Below are 21,044 nucleotides of genomic sequence, written 5' to 3' on the forward strand. Positions count from 1 at the left end.
AAATGTGATGGTGAACTGATACAGAATGCAAACACTGTTCAAAATGTTATTTTTATGGAGGTTTATTAAGTGATTAAGGCATACCTCCAGATTGTCCCAATTCCAGAGGGATAGTCCCATTATTCGGACACTACACCGCTGTCCCACCTAAGGGTGCCAGTCTCTTTGCATTCTGTTAATTGATAAAAGAAAACTAGTAACACTTCTATTTTTGGAAGCATTCTTACTTTGTAGTTTTTTTTCCACACTTGCCAAAAACTTTGTACAGTTTTGTATATGATTTAGTGGTAAGTTTTGATTATAAAAATGATTAAACTAATACTAAGATGATATGAATAATGCAAATATGATATTTATAAATTATAAATATCTTTGTATTAGTCTAGTCATTTTTAGCCTCAAAATTCTAGAGTATTCTGGAGTATCACAGGTGAGGCTCTGCCTCCCCTGCCTCCCCTGCCTGCACGTCACTAAGGGGAACATTTACTAAGCAGTGATAACAGCGGGGAAGTGAGCCAGTGGAGAAATTGCCCCATTAACCAATCAGCAGCTCTTTATCATTTTATAGTATGCAAATTATAGATGTTACTTCAGTGCTGATCGGCTGCCATGGGCAACTTCTCCACTGGCTCACTTCTCCGCACTTATCACTGCTTAGTAAATGTCCCCCTGAGTCACAATTATTATAAAATATTATATACGAAAAAAACAGTCAGCCCAGACGTAGGGGCAGATGTATTAAGCCTACAGAAGTGATAAAGCAGTGATAAGTGGAAGGTGATAACGTACCAGCCAATCAGCTCATAACTGTCAATTTACATATTGGAGCTGATTGGCTGGTGCATTAGCACTTATCACTGCTTTATTACTTCTCCGGGCTTAATACATCTGCCCCTTAGTACCAATATTTAAAAATGGCCATATACACATCATTTGTACAACAAAAAAAGTTTATATAAAAAAGTACACATTTATATAAGTATGTTTTTTATGTCAACTTTTTTATTATTTTTTATTATTTAGCATTTTGTTCCACACCCCCGTATAAACTTTTGCACAGTACTGTATGTGTGTGTAAATCTGTCTCTGATACTAGCCAGCGCCTCACCAGCCAGTAGCCTACAGTAACCGCACCTCACTGTTGTGAATACATTTTATATCAATAATGAAGCAAATCACATAAAATTATCCGTAGTAGTATATCCCCATCATGTTTGACTGATCACAAAAGTATAAATATACAAAAGATGCATTTATTTTTATTTACTTAATTGTATGTGCTGCCTTTCTCCCAACAGGACTTAAAGCACTTTACATAGTTGTGAAGGGTGAGGAAGCCAGCTTGAGCACAGTCAATTGCTGTTCTTCTAAGCAATCATTCTCAATAGTCTTTTCCCAGTAGAGCTTAACGCCTAAGAGGGATATTTATCAAAGCTTGGATAGAAATAGAGTGTTACGTTCTTGGTGCTCAGAACGAAAGAGGTGTTGCGTAATGAGTCCAAAGCACCAGAACGTGACGCTGAAATAAAGGCAAGGTGTAGTAATAGCCCCTAGCAGCCTACCTCCGTTGTTTCACCCGCGTGGTCAGTTTACGCCTGCGAGACTGTGGTTTCTTGGGCCTACGGCAGCCATGTTTGAAGGGCGGATTAGGTCTGCCCAACTCCGATGCCCCCAGGTCTTAATGTGAGACAAGGCGTAAACTGAGACGGGATGATAACTAGGGGACCTCTAACTAAACCAAACTGAGAGCTAGGGGCTACTAAGAAACCTAAAACTAAACGTATATGCGGCACGCCGCCAAAGGAAACGGACAACAAAGGTATTACTGTCCACACCCTACATGGCACCGCCGTGTACCGGGGAGGACAGTTAGGGCGGAAACCTCCGCAAAACACCAGTAACAGGTTACATAAAAGAATACAGCGGCCTAGGCCGCAAAACACGGCATACGCCGCTACTCACGACACCGGGAGGTAACCCAACCGAACAAGATTCCCAAGATGGTAAGCACAGGTAACAATCGGCTGGAGAACAGAAAAGACTGCCACGACCGGCTTCAGGACACCAGGACTCGGGACACCGGAAACGGAGCAAACCAGATCACAGTATGCTGGACAAGGGAAAACAGCTGGGCTGGAACAGCATACAGGAAGCTATCACCGGCGTCGTGTGAGGCACTGAGGAGGCATATAACAGGGAACCCTCCAGTGACAGTGCACAGTCTAATTGATGAATGTCGTGCAGCTGCCCTGCTGCACGACCAGAAGAGAGCAGGTGTGAGTACTCTCATGGTAATGGGGAACGCGATCCACCTGTGGCGTCAGCGTTGCCAGGGACCCGGCGGCTACAGCGCGCATGGCGTCCCGGCAGGAGAAGAGAGAGGCGCGGCGGCCGTGACTGCTGCTCGGTCGGAGCGCGGACAAGAGCCGCTGCGCCTAACAGTACCCCCCCTTGAGGAGGGGTTAAAGAACCCCTAGAGCCGGGTTTCTGAGGAAACTCCTGAAAGAATAATTTCTTAAGTTTAGGAGCATGGAAATCCTTATCCAGGACCCAAGACCTTTCTTCAGGGCCATAGCCTTTCCAGTGAACCAAAAAATAAAGCCGGGCACGAGAAAGCTTAGAATCTAAAACCTTCTCCACCAGGAACTCTTGTTGACCCTGAACATCCACCGGATGTCTACCCTGGGAAATCTTCCGAGGGAATCTCCTGGAAAAAATATATTTTTTCAAAAGAGAACAGTGGAAAGTGTTGCCAACTTTAAGTGATTTAGGCAACCGCAGCCGAAAAGCCACTGGATTGACTTTCTTGATAATAAGAAACGGTCCAATAAATCTGGGTCCCAATCCAGCCGAGGGTTGTCGGTCCTTAATATTGCGGGTAGATAACCACACCTTATCCCCCACCTTAAAAGTGCATGGGCGTCAAAACCTATCAGAATTTTTTTTCTCTCGGAAAGCAGCCTTTTTAAGGGCAAGGTGTACCTTTCTCCAAATAACTCTGAGATGGGAAGTTAAGGTCAACGAAGACAGTGGCAGATCCGGGGGGGGGGGTACTCGGGCCCGTGCCCCCCTGTCATTTGTGACCTTCTGTCCCCCGTCCCCCCCCCCCTGCGCCGGCGCTGCACAGGGAGATGACGGGCGCCCGCTGAGATTGTGTTACCAGCGGGCGCCCGTCTCCCTGCATAGCGGCAGCCGGAGGCAGGAGCTCAGTACTGAGCTCCAGCTTCCGGCGCTGTCACTGTGCGGCGTGCGCTATGGGAGAGACGTCAGTCATGACGTCTCTCTCATAGTGCAGACTGAGGAGCGGACGCCCAGGGAGGAGGAGGACTGCAGCGGTCTGGAAGCGGGACGGGGCTCGGTAAGTATGATGTTTTCTTCTTCCGTAATGCAGCGGCGGCATCTACTGGGGGCAAACTACGGGGGGACATTACTACTGGGGGGCATCAACAAGGGGCATTACTACTGGGGGGGCATTACTACTGGGGGCAAACTACTGGGGGCATTATAACTGGGGGCATCTACTGGGGGCATTACTACTGGGGGGTCATCTATTGGGGCAGCTACTGGGGGACATTTTTACTGGGGGCCATCTACTGGGGGTATTATTACTAGGGGGCATCACTACTGGGGGGTCATCTATTGGGGGCAAACTCATAGGGGGCATTACTACTGGGGGGTCATATATTGGGGGCAGCTACTGGGGGGCATTTTTACTGGTGTCCATCTACTGGGGGCATTATTACTGGGGGGCATCTACTGGGGGCATTACTACTTGGGGGTCATCTATTGGGGGCAGCTACTTGGGGACATTTTTACTGGGGGACATCTACTGGGGGCATTATTACTGGGGGCATCTACTGGGGGTGCATCTATTGGGGGCAGCTACTAGGGGACATTTTTACTGGGGGCCATCTACTGGGTGCATTATTACTGGGGGGCATCTACTGGGGGCATTACTACTGGGGGGTCATCTATTGGGGGCAAACTCCTAGGGGGGCCTTATTACTGGGGGCAAACTACTGGAGGACATTATTACTGGGGGGCATCTACTGGGGGCAAACTGCTGGGGGACATTATTACTGGGGGGCATCTACTGGGGGCAAACTACTGGGGGACATTATTACTGGGGGCCAACTACAAAGGTGCTAACTACTGCTGGCATACTACAGGAGGGCATTACTACTGGCGGTGTAACTACAGGGGCATTGCTACTGGTGACTTAACTACAGGGGCATTACTACATGGGGGCTAAACTACAGGGGGGCCAAACTACTGGGGGCATAACTACAGGGTCCAAACTACTGGGGGATAACTACAGGGGCCAAACTACTGGGGGCATTACTACTGGGGGCTAAACTACAAGGGGGCATAACTACAGGGGCTAAACTACAATGGGGCAAACTACAGGGGGGCATTACTACTGGTGGCTAAACTACTGGGGGCATTACCACTGGGAGGCTAAACTAAAGGGGGGGGTAAACTGCTGGGGTCATAACTGCATTACCACTGGGGGCATACTACAGGCAACATTACTACTGGGGGCAATACGGGCATTGCATAAGGGGCACCACTACTATGGGGTCTATATAAGGGGCACTACCAGTACAGTGGACATTGCATAATGAGCGCTACAACTGTGGGCATTGTATAAGAAGTGCCACCTCACATGCACAGAAGCCGCATGCAAAAGTACTTGCCCCTTCCATGGTGCCCCCCCTATCATATTCTTCTGGATCTGCCTCTGAACGAAGAGACTGGAAAATGAGGATAAAAGGAATTGGCTCTAGGATTAAAGCCCAGGACCGAAAAGAATGGAGACTCCTTGGTGGAAGAATGGCAAGAGTTATTATAGGCAGACTCGGCCAGAGGAAGAAAATCTGACCAATCATTCTGAAGTTTGGCAGAATAAAGCCTTAAATACTGTTTTAGTGACTGATTAACACGTTCAGTATGTCCGTTAGACTGTGAATGGTATCCAGATGTTAAAGAGAGTTTCATGTTTAATGAGGCACTAAAGCGTTTCCAGAAATGGGCAATGAATTGCGGTCCCCGGTCAGAGACAATATCCACGGGTAAACCATGAAGCCTGAAGACATGGCGGAGAAACAAAACTGCCAAAACTTGAGCAGATGGTAATTGGGGAAGAGCAATGAAGTGGGCCATCTTACTAAAACGGTCTACCACTACCCAAATGACCCGGAATTCAGATGAAAGGGGAAGGTCCACCACGAAATCCATGGAACTGTGTGACCACGGCCTGAGAGTAATGGCTAGAGGCATGAGTTGCCCGACTGGCAACGATCGAGATATCTTGTGCTGAGCACAGACCTGACATGAAAGGACAAATTCCCTTACGGCCTTGGAAAGATTAGGCCACCACACCGAGCGAGAAATTAATTCCAAGGTTTTAGTAATACCCGGATGACCAGAAACCTTATTATCGTGAAACTCAGCTAGGACAGTGCCTCTCAGGAACTCAGGGCCGAAGAGACGATCAGCAGGAGTAACACTGGGAGCCTGCTGCTGAAGCTGGACTAGCTGTGTGAATAAATCCTGTGTGAGGCCAGCCCGGATGACGGACAATGAGACTATAGGGGTTGTGGCCGGGTGGTTATTGTGAACAGGAAGAAAACAACGTGACAGGGCATCGGCCTTGGTATTCTTAGAACTGGGCCTGAAGGTGATGACGAACTTGAATCGAGTAAAAAAACAGCGCCCAACGTGCCTGCCGAGCATTTAGCCGTTTTACTGATTCAATATACTGCAAGTTCTTGTGGTCAGTAAACACAGTAATGGTATGCTTTGCTCCTTCAAGCCAATGCCTCCACTCCTCGAAAGCCCATTTAACTGCCAGCAACTCTCGATTACCAACATCATAGTTGGATTTTGCGGAGGAGAATTTCCTGGACATGAAGGCACATGGGTGTAATTCCAGAGACTCCGGGTCTTCCTGAGAAAGGATGGCTCCCACTCCAACCTCTGAGGCATCCACCTTGACAATAAAGGGAATATCTGGGTTAGGGTGTCTGAGTACTGGAGCTGAGACAAAGTCTTCCTGGCCCTGTTTTAGGGCCAGGAAGGCAGACTTGGCTTGAGACGACCAATTGGAAGGATCCGCTCCTTTTTTAGTCAACGCCACAATAGGAGCAACTAAATCTGAAAAGGCATGACTGAAATGCCTATAATAATTTGCAAAACCTAAGAATCGCTGGATTGCCTTTAAATTCGTGGGTTGTGTCCAACTAAGGATTGCCTGGAGTTTCTTTGGTTCCATATAAAACCCCTTTGGAGCAATAATATACCCCAAAAAGGATACCTCCGTGATGTGGAAATCACATTTCTCCAATTTGGCGTACAGATGATTCTCCCGTAACCTCTGAAGTACCAGTCGCACATGGATAACATGTTGTTCAGAGGATTCTGAATAAATCAAAATATCGTCTAAATAAACGACTACGAACTTTCCAAGAAAGTCGCAGAGTACATCATTTATAAGATCCTGGAACACAGCAGGAGCATTAGACAGACCAAATGTCATTACAAGATATTCGTAATGTCCTGACTGTGTACTAAAAGCTGTCTTCCACTCATTCACAGATCTTATTCGGATGAGGTTGTAAGCCCCTCTGAGATCGATTTTGGAAAAAATAACGGCAGTACGGAGCTGATCAAACAGTACCGAGATCAGCGGCAAGGGGTAGGTGTTTTTAACAGAAATCTTATTCAGAGCCCGATAATCAATACACGGTCTCAACAAAAAAGAACCCCGCACTCAATGGAGATTTCGAGGTCCTAATAAACCCCTTCTTCAGGCTCTCCTGTACATAATCATCTATAGCCATGGTTTCTGGGCCAGACAGTGCATATAGTCTCTCTTTGGGCAGAGAAGCACCAGGGACTAAGTCAATGGTGCAGTCATAGAACCGATGAGGAGGCAGAACATCCGTATTACCCTTGGAAATAACGTCAGCAAAATCCTGATATTCAGAAGGAATAAGTTCCGGAGTGACAGCTGCGACCCGGACCGGACGGGAAATACATTCTTTAACACAAAAGGAATCCCATTGGGAAATTTCCCCAGACCGCCAATCTATGGTGGGATTATGAAAGGCGAGCCACTGGAGACCCAAGACAACAGGCACAGCCGGACAATGGGTAAGATAAAACTCAATTTTCTCAGAATGTAAGACCCCTACTGTCAATTGTACTGGAGGGGTGCGGTGAGTAATTACCCCATTAGAGAGTGGACCACCATCCAAGCCGTGCATGGTGATACGCTTATTCAAAGGCATCTGCGGAATTCCCAAAGCCTGAGCCCAGGCAAGATCCATAAAATTTCCTGCAGCTCCACTGTCAACGAAGGCCGACACCAATGAACTGAGACTGCCAGAGGAAATTTTTACAGGAATTAACAAGGAATCATTTGAGGAGATTAACTGCAGACCCAAGTGAACCCCCTCACAATTCACTTGGTCAGAGCGTTTCCCTGCTTATTTGGGCAGTTACGTGCAACATGTCCCTTGCCACTACAATATAGGCAGAGCCCTGAATTTAACCTTCTGGCTCTTTCCTCTGGAGAGGAGAAGGAGACTTTCTTTGATCACTTCAGATAAACCAAGGTAAAACTGACTGCACAGGGCAGGATCATTCCAGCCACAGTTGTTCGACCAACGGCGAAATTCAGTACAGTATGCCTCCGCGGGATTTTTACCCTGTTTAAGTGCACACAGGTGGCTCTCAGCTGATGCTTCTCTATCTGGATCATCATACAATAGGTCTAAAGACTTAAAGAAGGAATCTACTGTCAGCAAGGCTGCATCGTCGGATTTTAACCCAAAAGCCCAGGTTTGTGGATCGCCTTGGAGCAAAGACATCACAATCCCCACCCGTTGAGACTCAGTACCAGAGGATCGGGGTCTTAAACGAAAATAAAGTTTACAAGCTTCCCTAAAATTAAAAAAATCCTTTCGGTTACCCGAAAAGCGGTCAGGAAGATGCATCTTTGGTTCCGTAATCATACCCGGGGAGGCTCGTAAAAGATCTTCCTGCGATCTCACCCGAAGGGTAAGATCCTGAACCATCTGAGTAAGTTCCTGAATCTGACTGGCCAAAAGCTGGCTGGGATTTGGTCCTAACACTGCCGGATTCATGAGGCCGAATTTCAAGGCCACCCAGGTTATAAATAACTCTTTATTTTGTTTTTTGGGCCGCTGATAATGTTACGTTCTTGGTGCTCAGAACGAAAGAGGTGTTGCGTAATGAGTCCAAAGCACCAGAACGTGACGCTGAAATAAAGGCAAGGTGTAGTAGTAGCCCCTAGCAGCCTACCTCCGTTGTTTCACCCGCGTGGTCAGTTTACGCCTGCGGAACTGTGGTTTCTTGGGCCTACGGCAACCGCATTTGAAGGACGGATTAGGTCTGCCCAACTCCGATGCCCCCAGGTCTTAATGTGAGACAAGGCGTAAACCGAGACGGGATGATAACAAGGGGACCTCTAACTAAACCAAACTGAGAGCTAGGGGCTACTAAGAGACCTAAAACTATACGTACTGTATATGTGGCACGTCGCCAAAGGAAAAGGACAACAAACGTATCACTGTCCACACCCTACATGGCACCGCCGTGTACCGGGGAGGACAGTTAGGGCGGAAACCTCCGCAAAACACCAGTAACAGGTTACATAAAAGAATACAGCGGCCTAGGCCGCAAGACGCTCCATACGCCGCTACTCACGACACCGGGAGGTAACCCAACCGAACAAGATTCCCAAGATGGTAGGCACAGGTAACAATCGGCTGGAGAACAGAAAAGACTGCCACGACCGGCTTCAGGACACCAGGACTCAGGACCACCGGAAACAGAGCACACCAGATCACAGCACGCTGGACAAGGGAAAACTGCTGGGCTGGAACAGCATACAGGACGCTATCACCGGCGTCTGTGTGAGGCACTGAGGAGGCATATAACAGGGAACCCTCCAATGACAGTGCAAAGCATAATTGATGAATGTCGTGCAGCTGTCCTGCTGCACGACCAGAGGAGAGCAGGTGTGAGTACTCTCATGGCAATGGGGAACGCGGTCCGCCTGTGGCGTCCCCATTGCCATGGACCTGGCGGCTCTGGGCACATGGCGTCCTAGCATTGCCAGGGACCCGGCGGCTACAGCGTGCACGGCGTCCCGCCGTTGCTAGGCGCCGTGCGGGAGAAGAGAGAGGTGCGGCAGCCGTGACCGCTGCTCGGTCGGAGCGCGGACAAGAGCCGCTGCGCCTAACATAAAGTGGAGGAGATATTACCAACTGTAAATGTTAATTTGCTATCTAACAAATATTTAAAATGCCCGCTCTAATATATACTGCAGACGCCAGGCACATCTTATAACCATATGCTATGAATGTGCGCTATACATCGCAAAACACTGCATCCCATAAGAGAAAACAATACACCCACACATTATCTGAGTTCCAAAGCTCATTGATATATATATTTGTTATTAAAATGATATGTATTCAATATATCACAATGTACAGTATATGTATAGTTACATGGTTACAATTTATACAGTAAGCAGTTAATACAAACTAAATCAAAATACAGCCACAGCGAGATATACAATTTACCATATTTTGCTCAATGCTCTCTACGCTCCCCCTCCTCCATCTTTAGCTGTGTCTCAACTCCAGCTAACAGAAGTAAAAAAATTACCAACACTCCATCTCGCTCAGGACCCAGGGGAAAACAGGAACTTCTGTGTGTCTGATCAGCAATACACTGTGTATCTTGGGGGAGTGCACACATCTAGTCTAGGGGAGGGAACTTTCTCATTCATGATGAGTCACTGGTCAATTCATATGCAAACAAGGTTCAGCCTTGATGGACAAATCACAGGAGATAACCACTGGTCAGGCATGCTGTCTTCCAGGAAATCCATTGTTCTAATAAGAGTTACTTTAGCTTTTATACATTTAATCATATCTACTTGTTGCAATGAGCTACAACTTAATAACAGGCGTCAAATTGATATACACATTAATTTGATTGCTTTAATACCAAACACGACATCTTGCTTTGTTCCAATAATACACATACATGACGTTACTCCATTAAATACATTTAAAACATTTAAAACATTTTGATGTCTGGCACTTGATATGTTATAATTATGTGCTGTATGAAATTTGTGTCAAATCTATCTCTGTGGCATGCCTGTGTAAATGCGTATGTTACCATATATTGCTGTGCTCGCTGCGCGTATTTGCAAGCATAGCGACTCATAATGTGTGGAGACTGTATGTTCTCTCTATGTAATATTTTTGACTTCGACAGTCTACCCTTTGGCAGTAAACAATAACTGCCATCAATTTTTAACATAATAAAAAATATTTCAGACAATAATCGGTGACCTAGACACACATATGTGTTCATTTTGCAAATCAGACATTTGACTATATTTGGGGAAGACAGGGAGAAGTACGAGACATCCTCTATATGCACTCGGCGGTCACGGGACCACTGGTTGGGTGTGGGACAACATTCAACCTATAGAGTATGCTGTGACAGTGCTTTGGCCTATAATGTCTGATTTGGACGAACATTTCACACATACATGTACCTACGTCTTTGTACACTGATGTTCGGATTAGATTGAGGTTCTGCTGGGTAGATGAAGAAGACACAAACAAATCGTGAAAGTGACGTATAAAATTTTTATGATTTACATATTCCTATCATTTTCTGAACATTGTTTCCATTTCTGGAACATATGCTAGGCCTGTTTAATCATTGAACAAGGGTTATAAGTAGTGTCCTTCCTAAATAACATAAACCTTTGGAGTTCGGGGAGAGCCACTCATAAACCTTTCTTCCACATATATTAATGAGCTCTTTATCTGCTATGTGTGAATAGCCATTGTCTGATTGTTCCTGATTACCTCCCAATTTCCTGAAATTGGTGAGATTTAAACATACTAAGGATTTATCTATGGTACTGGTGGATCTTAAGGCTAGGGAGTCTAGTTATATTATATACTTTGTCCACCGGTCCCCTCCCCCTTCCATGTAATTCAAGTACCTCAGCTAACTCTAAAAAAAATATAGCACTAATCCTGCATCTTTTCGTCTTGTGAGCACATCCAACATTCCGTTTGGTTTAAGACCTTACCCACTAGTGAGTGGTAATCACTCAAGGGATGTCTGTCACCTTATTGCTAGACTGACATCTCTGGATGCTCTCATCTTCAAATATGGGGTCACAATAACTACAAAATACAGTATTCCTCAGACAATAGCCTATCACGTTACCTCCGAACTCCGTAACTACTAGACCTTTGATTTTTCTCTGGCTTTAACAAACTGATCGGCTAATCCTGGGATCCTATAAGGAAATCACTCCTTCCTCCAGAACCAGTTACAGTCCCAGACTCGACTCCTCATGAAAAACCTCGCAAAAATAGAATGTCCTGAAATAAATGTTTGTCAGCGGGAAAGAGAGAAAAGAGAAATAGAACAAAACAACTCTTATTCATAGCAAATCAATTACAATGACTGGTCTTTCTGTAATACTTTAGTACGCTCTTGTAGTGTTCAACAGTGCCGCCTCTTAGTCTTCACGGAACAGACTCTCTAGTGATACTTTTGCGATCTCACTCCATTTACGAGTTCCTTCCGGACTACAGACTTTCCTGCAATGGGAATCGAGGACCCAAGTCTCTCTCTCGCCTACTTTCACTGGGATAGTGCTGTCATCAAAACTTGGTATGGTCCTTCCCACTTGTCATTAGGCAACCTTAGCGTAAGAACAATCACACAGTCTCTTGGTTCACAATCAAAACAGTAGTTGGCATACCAGGAATCAACAGTTTCAAGTTCTTTTGTCAAGTTCTCAAATGCTGGCTCATCTCAATAAAGTACTGTACTGTCACCTCATTGGTGTATTTCTGATCATTGTGCGGATCAATAATGACATGAGGGTGTCTTCCAAAAAAACAAAAAGTCACAAAAACCAAAACAAAAACTAAAATTTCGAAGAGGGTGATTCGTTAAGTGAAGATCTGGGAGTGGTTCCGATGCTACATAATACTAGTGGCAGCGTCTATGACCACAATAGACCAATTTCAAGCTTTGCTCCTACTTCCATTATCTACACACAAATTTCTGCACAATTTGTCTTTACGGTAAATACAGCAGCATCCGTGGCAGCAGGAAATGCCTCTACCTAGTTTGAGAAAACCTCAGTGCACACCAATACATAACAATAATTCCTAAAGGGTGTTAACTGTACGAAGTCGATTTGTATTACCTGAAAAGGTCCATCTGCAGGAGGGATATGGGATGGCTCTGTTGGTATTGCCTTTCCAATATTCTTCCTCAAGCAAGTAAGACAGGTCATTGCTTTCTTACCTGCATGAGAAGAAAACCCTGGTGCACTCCAGTAGGCTCTTACCAGCTTGCACATACCTTCCTTACCAGAGGTGAGTCAGACCATATGCCACCTCAGCTAGGCTTGGGAGACATGCTCTGGGGGCCACTGGCTTACCTTGTCCATCTCTCCAGAGTCCTGGGGACTCCTAACCATACCCCTTCGACTTCCAGACCTCCTTTTCCTGTAGGGATCACAAATTTGTATCTTAATTTAACTGTTGTGTGTTTGCAATGTAGAGTACCATGAGCATAACTCAAAAAAAAAAACATCTCTAGAGGAGAGAAAGAAGGAGAAAATGAAAAAAGAAAAATGTCAGGTTTGCCATTCACCAACAGGCATATCAGTGTATATACAAAATTTCCCTTCACCAGTATTCTCATCCTTCTTCTACCCTTTGTGCATGACAAGGCACACTGCAGTAACACTGGTGTTATCATGCTGGTGAGATATACTGGGTTCGGGCAGAACTCTGAAGGACCAATTAGGCATGTAGTGTTTGAACTGTAATCGGGTTTATGTATTGTACCACCCTGTGTGAACGCAAAAGATGAAGAGGAAACTGTGGAGAAACAGAATAGAGGTTGGTGACAGATGAGTTTGTAGAGGTGGAGAAGATTTTATTAAAATTTGATAACTGGATTGGGCACTACAGGGAAGTGATTCTCTACTTGGTCTACTCCCCTTAAAAAATTCTGTGTTTGTTGTATCGCTATTGGGACTATCCCAGGCATCAATCCAGTGTCCTGTCCATCCTAAGTTCATAGGGAACCCAGTATCTGTGATATAATTTTCTCTACCTGTGATGGACGTGAATCTAGAACAGTGAAATGTAACATTAGTCTTCGTGGGTGTCTAACATACTTTGTACTTCCTGAGCGGGAGCACATTATATGTTTATCATATCTAACAAAGCTCCTGTTAAGTTAATCAGTGGCCATTTCTGCTAGGAAAAAGAAGCAAAAGTTTAGAGGCCCCATCTTAACCCCAGCAAGTTTTGTCAAAGGGTAATGTTGCATTTATTTTGTTCTTCCCATTAGCCGAATCTGTGTTTTCTATATGGCTCGTGATTTCTTACTATATGTCCCTTGGTCCCGTCTATGTGTTTAATAATGTGGCTTGTGTGTTCTGTCTAGGGGGTCTATATTGACTATGTGTCCTACTACTCCTACAATCTATGGCAAAATGCCCTTCCTTCCTACAAGTGTAACATATTATTGACCTTGACTTACCATTAGGGATCTGGGGTTTGGACTGATGGGTCTTTCCTGTATGTGCCTGTATACTTACCATTCTCAACCTCTCCTCTTGTTGTTCTCTGCACCTAGCAATATTCTTGTGATGTTCAATAGCGCACTCTCTAAGATTAGCTACTGTGACCCCTTTCCAATTTGGCAAAGAAGTATGCACCCTGACCCTCAATGTCTTATTGAGCCCGTCCTTTAGCACAGAGACAGTCACCTCCCATTTGCCGAATTAGTGTTTACCAGTGATCTTATCCAGACGGAGAGTTTTCTATTACTGCAAAAGACAAAAAAAAATAATTTTTTACAAGCTTCTAGGTCATGCGAAGTATTCATTCAATTCTTCTCATCCCATATTAAGGGTCTGTACATGGTCCAACAAACATTTCCGAGCTCATCTTGACTAGGGCCATTACTAGGAATGAATACTTCTTATATGGTAACTAAAAGTAATACCTGGGTGTTACCCTGTCTCTGTCCGCTTTCCTACTGGCAAATACTAATGTGCGGACAGGTTTTTCTCCATTTCTAACATTACTTTCTTGATTCTTATTTAAATTTTGTGTTTTACTATATATGTACATGAATGATACCATACTTACCAGTTCCACTGGTCTCAGCCACTTCCCCCGCAGGCTACTGCTCTTCTTTTACCGGTTGGATACTCCTCTGAGTGCATGAGAAATGGCTGAAACCAGTCAGGTCGTCTTCTCCTCCTAAATAAAACTTCAACATTCATTAGTACATATATAGGTTACAGTCATATTTTTAATATTTATATTATTTTTTACAGTTTGTATCCTGGCCGTAACTGCTTCCACATCTACATATGGCTGTGTACTTGCTTTCCCTTTTTCTTCCTACTTGTTTATTGTTGCTACAAGTTCGAACAGTTCTTATATTTCCGTTCTTGTCTTATATGACTTTGGTTAGACATTCCACCTGCAATACCTTAGGATCAAACTCACCAACCCCAGGGAATGATGCCCTATCATCAGCAGTCATACGTACCTATTCATTGCAAAAAGCCTCCGTGTGTGAGCCATATTTCTCACACATAATAAACCTTTGCTGACCCTCTCGACCGTAATTCTGACCTTCTCACTCCCAACTCTTCAGCCTGAACCCTAGCTACCAAACGCCCACTGCTTGTGCAATTGGATCCCATCGCGGACTTTTTGCCTATAAACGCAATCCCCAAATGCACAACACAATAGATGGTGAAAGACACATAACGCTTTCACTCGCTCCTTCTCCGCTGACGTACCACGACCCACTCCAATAGTGACCACCGTGTACCCAGTGAGGCCCTAACTGGCTTCTATTCACTGGAAGTTTTAGGAGTAACTTACCTTTTCCAGTGAATACCTATCGTTGAAGATTTTCCTGAGAAAGACCAGCGAAAACTTCCCTTTTTGACTTACACAAATCACGCTTGCGTGTACTCTACACAGCGCTAATGATACCGCAATTTTATGCAAAAGCTCGTAAAGGGGTATCAAGTTGCACTATGTATCGCACACACAAACATGTGGTCAAATCGCACAGCATATAGGTACTTGTTACCTACCCACCCTACGACCACTGAAATCGAATATACAAGCTGCGATCCTCAGCCGGAGCGTAACAAAAAACCTTTACCTCAATACTACACAATGCACAATTCCCTATTACGCTCCTCTGCAAATCTCACGATTTGCATACTTTACTATCTATACTAAAGTGAGTCAGCCACCTCACGCCGCCAAGCCTCCACTTACTTGGTATACCAACGACGGGATCCCGAATTCCAGGGTTCAAATCTACTCACTCCGCTTTCAGCTCACACAAATACACAGTGTTTTTCTGTACAGAAAATTCCACTTCCCTTAGGTTGGTGGTTTTAACCCAGAGGCAGTACCGTTTAAACAAAGTCTTACACTAATCTGCTTTTGAAATCGGATAGTTATGTGCTATTGTATTAAACGTATACTACCCCACCTTTGGTTGAACAACTATCGTGTGATTTGTACTTTGCGCCCGCAATCCTATGCAACCTTGCGTAAACACGCGACCGTGCGTGCCTTTTACGCTGCGTGTGCGACCCTGTACTTTGTCCGTACCACGTGTACAACATACGTCCGTAATTCAACAAACCACACAGTCTCTATAAATGTGAACAATTCTAACTATAATCGCTCACTTAACACAACACCCAGTTTTTCTGTATAAACCTTAACAACCAGGCCAGAACTGCGTTTTGTGTTTTATAATTACACCCTTAAATACATTTATTTCAAATTTATCTATATAGTAAACAAATGTATCCAATTTCACACAGATCTATAATGACTGGAATAATCTATAATTTAAATGATTATTCAGATTGGATAGCCATCTTGCAGAACATACACTGATATAAATATACACATAATTACAATAATATTATATATATGTATATATATACACACACACACACACACACACACACACACACACACACTATATACTGCACTTCTATGAAACACCTTCATATGTATTTGTGGGCACACTGAATGACTTGTTTCTCCCAGGGCCTCTAATTTGCATATCAAAGATATTTGCTTTTCACTACTAAAGAAAAGTAGTCACACAAATTAATTTGCATTTCAATGGCTATACTCCCTACTAAGCAGACTCTACAAGTCTTGGAAGAAAAGAAAAAAGAAAAAAACAACACTTTTTTTTCTTTTTCTATCTGTGTGCAACTCCCCACTTGATGTAAGGTTATTACACACAGACAAGAAGAGAGAGGAAAAAAACATTAACTTACCTCACCATTTACTCTCACTAGGCCCAATTGAAACTATTTGTAATTGATTATGGCATGTGTTAAATAAAGTCATTGGTAACTCATAAATGGTGCTGATTTTTTTTTAAATATATGGAAACTTTGTGACAAAGGAAACTGATTGTTCTGAGCAGACTGAAAATCAGCTATTTAGAAAGTGACCTTCCTAAAATGGTCACTGTTCCTCCCCCTTCCACATCCATGAGGTTTACACAAGATGGTGGACAGGCCATGTGGCTAGTCCAAAATGGAGGACAGACCATGCGGCTCCTTTGTCACAAAGAAATCACCCTCCATACAGGCACCAGTAGTTACTTTAGGCCTGAGTTTAAAAATATACAAAATTTCCCAGCATGCTAACACAGCCATATCATGGATATGCAGCAACTTTTAAGTGTACTTGTAAATCTACTTAACAGATAAACAATCCAATCTGAATCAAACACAATATGACTTATTTGAACTTTGTTTTGCAACAATAAAAATACGTTTTAGCATTTTAAGTATTGCGAGAAACACACTGTCCCTTGAATTTCATATCAGCGGCTTACTAATAACACAACAAAACACACGGATGTGATTTGTCAGCGTCACGATGCATCCACCATTAGCTGATCGACCACAGCATCGCGTTTGTAATGTACAGTGCATCATTAAGAATGTGATATCGCGGATGCAGCCCTCATCTGTAAATGCCAAATTGCTATCTAACAAATATTTAAAATGCCCGATCTAATATATACTTCGGACGCCAGGCGCATCTTATTATGATTTGCTATGAATGTGTTCTATACATCGCAAAACACTGCATCCCATAAGAGAAAACAATACACCCACACATTATCTGAGTTACAAAGCTCATTGATGTATATATTTGTTATTAAAAGGATATGTATTCAATATATCACAATGAACAGTATATATATATAGTTACATGGTTACAATTTATACAGTAAGCAGTTAATACAAACTAAATCAAAATACAGCCACAGCCAGCGATACAATTTACCATATTTTGCTCAATGCTCTCTACGCTCCCCCTCCTCCGTCTTTAGCTGTGTCTCAACTCCAGCTAACAGAAGCAAAAAAATTACCAACACTCCATCTCGCTCAGGACCCAGGGGAAAACAGGAACTTCTGTGTGTCTGTTCAGCAATACACTGTGTATTTTGGGGGAGTGCACACATCTAGTCTAGGGGAGGGAACTTTCTCATTCATGATGAGTCACTGGTCAATTCATATGCAAACAAGGTTCAGCCTTGATGGACAAATCACAGGAGACAGCCACTGGTCAGGCATGCTGTCTTCCAGGAAATCCATTGTTCTAATAAAAGTGACTTTAATCATATCTACTTGTTGCAATGAGCTACAACTTCATAACAGGCGGCAAATTGATATACACATTAATCTGGTTGCTTTAATACTAAACATGACATGTACATCTTGCTTTGTTCCAATAATACACATACATGACATTACTCCATTAAATACATTTAAGACATTATGATGTCTGGCGCTTGATATGTTATAATTATGTGCTGTATGAAATATGTGTCAAATCTATCTCTGTGGCATGCCTGTGTAAATGCGTATGTTACCATATATTGCTGTGCTCGCTGCCCGTATTTGCAAGCATAGCAACTCATAATGTGTGGAGTCTGTGTATTCTCTCTATGTAATATTTTTGACTTCGACACAACCAATATGTACCTCTAATTTTTCAAACCCAGCCTATAACATGGCAGTTAGAAGCTAATTGACTGGTACTTTATCACCGTCAACTTTATCTCTCTCCAAGACTTAGTATATAGAGCAGGAGTCAGGGAACTTTTTCACCTTTTACCTCAAAATATATTTAGATACGCCGACGTTACCCCCTTGATTTGAAAGGAAGGAAATCAGATATTATTGTGCATATATTCTGGTTGTCACTGTTCATGTGTCATTTCTGAGATACTGTGTGTGTGTGTGTGTGTGTGTGTGTGTGTGTGTATATATATATATATATATATATATATATACATACACACACTGCTCAAAAAAATAAAGGGAACACTAAAATAACACATCCTAGATCTGAATGAATGAAATATTCTAATTAAATACTTTGTTCTTTACATAATTGAATGTGCTGACAACAAAATCACACAAAAATTATCAATGGAAATCAAATTTATTAACCCATGGAGGTCTGGATTTGGAGTCACCCTCAAAATTAAAGTGAAAAACACACTACATGCTGATCCAACTTTGATATAATGTCCTTAAAACAAGTCAAAATTAGGCTCCGTAGTGTGTGTGGCCTCCACGTTCCTGTATGACCTCCATACAACACTTGGGCATGCTCCTGATGAGGTGGCGGATGGTCTCCTGAGGGATCTCCTCCCAGACCTGGACAAAAGCATCCGTCAACTCCTGGACAGTCTGTGGTGCAACGTAGCGTTGGTGGATGGAGCGAGACATGATTTCCCAGATGTGCTCAATTGGATTCAGGTCTGGGGAAAGGGCGGGCCAGTCCATAGCATCAATGCCTTCGTCTTGCAGGAACTGCTGACACACTCCAGCCACATGAGGTCTAGCATTGTCTTGCATTAGGAGGAACCCAGGGCCAACCGCACCAGAATATGGTCTCACAAGGGGTCTGGGGATCTCATCTCGGTACCTAATTGCAGTCAGTCTACCTCTGGCGAGCACATGGAGGGCTGTGCGGCCCCCCAAAGAAATGCTACCCCACACCATTACTGACCCACTGCCAAATCGGTCATGCTGGAGGATGTTGCAGGCAGCAGAATGTTCTCCTTGGTGTCTCCAGACTCTGTCACATCTGTCACATGTGCTCAGTGAGAACCTGCTTTCATCTGTGAAGAGCACAGGACGCCAGTGGCGAATTTGCCAATCTTGGTGCTCTCTGGCAAATGCCAAACATCCTGCACAGTGTTGGGCTGTAAGCGCAACCCCCACCTGTGTACGTCAGGCCCTCATACCACCCTCATGGAGTCTGTTTCTGATTGTTTGAGTAGACACATGCACATTTGTGGCTTGCTGGAGGTCATTTTGCAGGACTCTGGCAGTGCTCCTCCTGTTCCTCCTTGCACAAAGGCGGAGGTAGCGGTCCTGCTGCTGGGTTGTTGCCCTCCTACGGCCTCCTCCATGTCTCCTGATGTACTGGCCTGTCTCCTGGTAGCGCCTCCATGCTCTGGACACTACGCTGACAGACACAGCAAACCTTCTTGCCACAGCTCACATTGATGTGCCATCCTGGATGAGCTGCACTACCTGAGCCACTTGTGTGGGTTGTAGGGAGGTCATACAGGCACGTGGAGGCCACACACACTACTGAGCCTCATTTTTACTTGTTTTAAGGACATTACATCAAAGTTGGATCAGCCTGTAGTGTGTTTTTCCACTTAAATTTTGAGGGTTACTCCAAATCCAGACCTCCACGGGTTAATAAATTTGATTTCCATTGATCATTTTTGTGTGATTTTGTTGTCAGCACATTCAACTATGTAAACAACAAAGTATTTAATAAGAATATTTCATTCATTCAGATCTAGGATATGTTATTTTAGTGTTCCCTTTATTTTTTTGAGCAGTGTATATATAGTCCATCCGGTAGTCCGGCACGCCACTGTCCCCTTAGGGTACCTACTCTGGTGCCCACCTAGGGGTTATGTGGCCCCAATACATACAGAGGGTGCAGGTGGCACTCAGAGACTTACACACGAAGTTTAGTGAAAAGAAGCCAGGTGAATTTATCATCATCCCGCTGTCGGATTCTCGCGCGGTTTGGATTACATATAAAGAGCCGCACGTCGCCGCCATTTTCACTCGTGCATTGTCAAGATAGCGAGAGGACGTGGCTACGTTCTCTGAGTGGAAAACTCAATATCAGCTCAATATCAGCTCAATATCAGTGCTCATTATCTGTGCTGCATTGTGGTGACCAGTATACTACAGTACAATAGTCCAGTACTTTTCTCGCTGCCCAGTGTCAGTTCAAGTATCCTAATCAGTGCTCATTGTCTTGTGCTGCATTGTGGTGACTAGTATACTACAACAGTACAATAGTCCAGTGCTTTTCTCGCTGCCCAGTGTCAGTTCTAGTATTCTCATCATCAGTGCTCAGTATCACTACTCATTGTCTTGTGCTGCATTGTGGTGACTAGTATACTACAGTGCATTAGTCCAGTGCTGTTCTCGCTGCCCAGTGTCTGTTCTAGTATCCTCATCGGCAGTGCTCAGGATCACTACTCATTTTCTTGTGCTGCATTGTGGTGACCAGTATACTACAGTACAATAGTCCAGTGCTGTTCTCGCTGCCCACTGTCAGTTCTAGTATCCTCATCATTGAACAGGATCACTACTCAATGTCTTGTGCCGCATTGTGGTGATCAGTATACTACAGTACAATAGTCCAGTGCTGTTCTCGCTGCCCAGTTTCAGTTCTAGTATCCTCATCATCAGTGCTCAGTATCACTACTCATTGTCTTGTGCTGCATTGTGGTGACCAGTATACTACAGTACAATAGTCCAGTGCTGTTCTCGCTGCCCAGTGTCAGTTCTAGTATCCTCA

Source organism: Pseudophryne corroboree, chromosome 8 (genome assembly GCF_028390025.1).
Source record: "Pseudophryne corroboree isolate aPseCor3 chromosome 8, aPseCor3.hap2, whole genome shotgun sequence".
NCBI classification, from domain to species: domain Eukaryota; kingdom Metazoa; phylum Chordata; class Amphibia; order Anura; family Myobatrachidae; genus Pseudophryne; species Pseudophryne corroboree.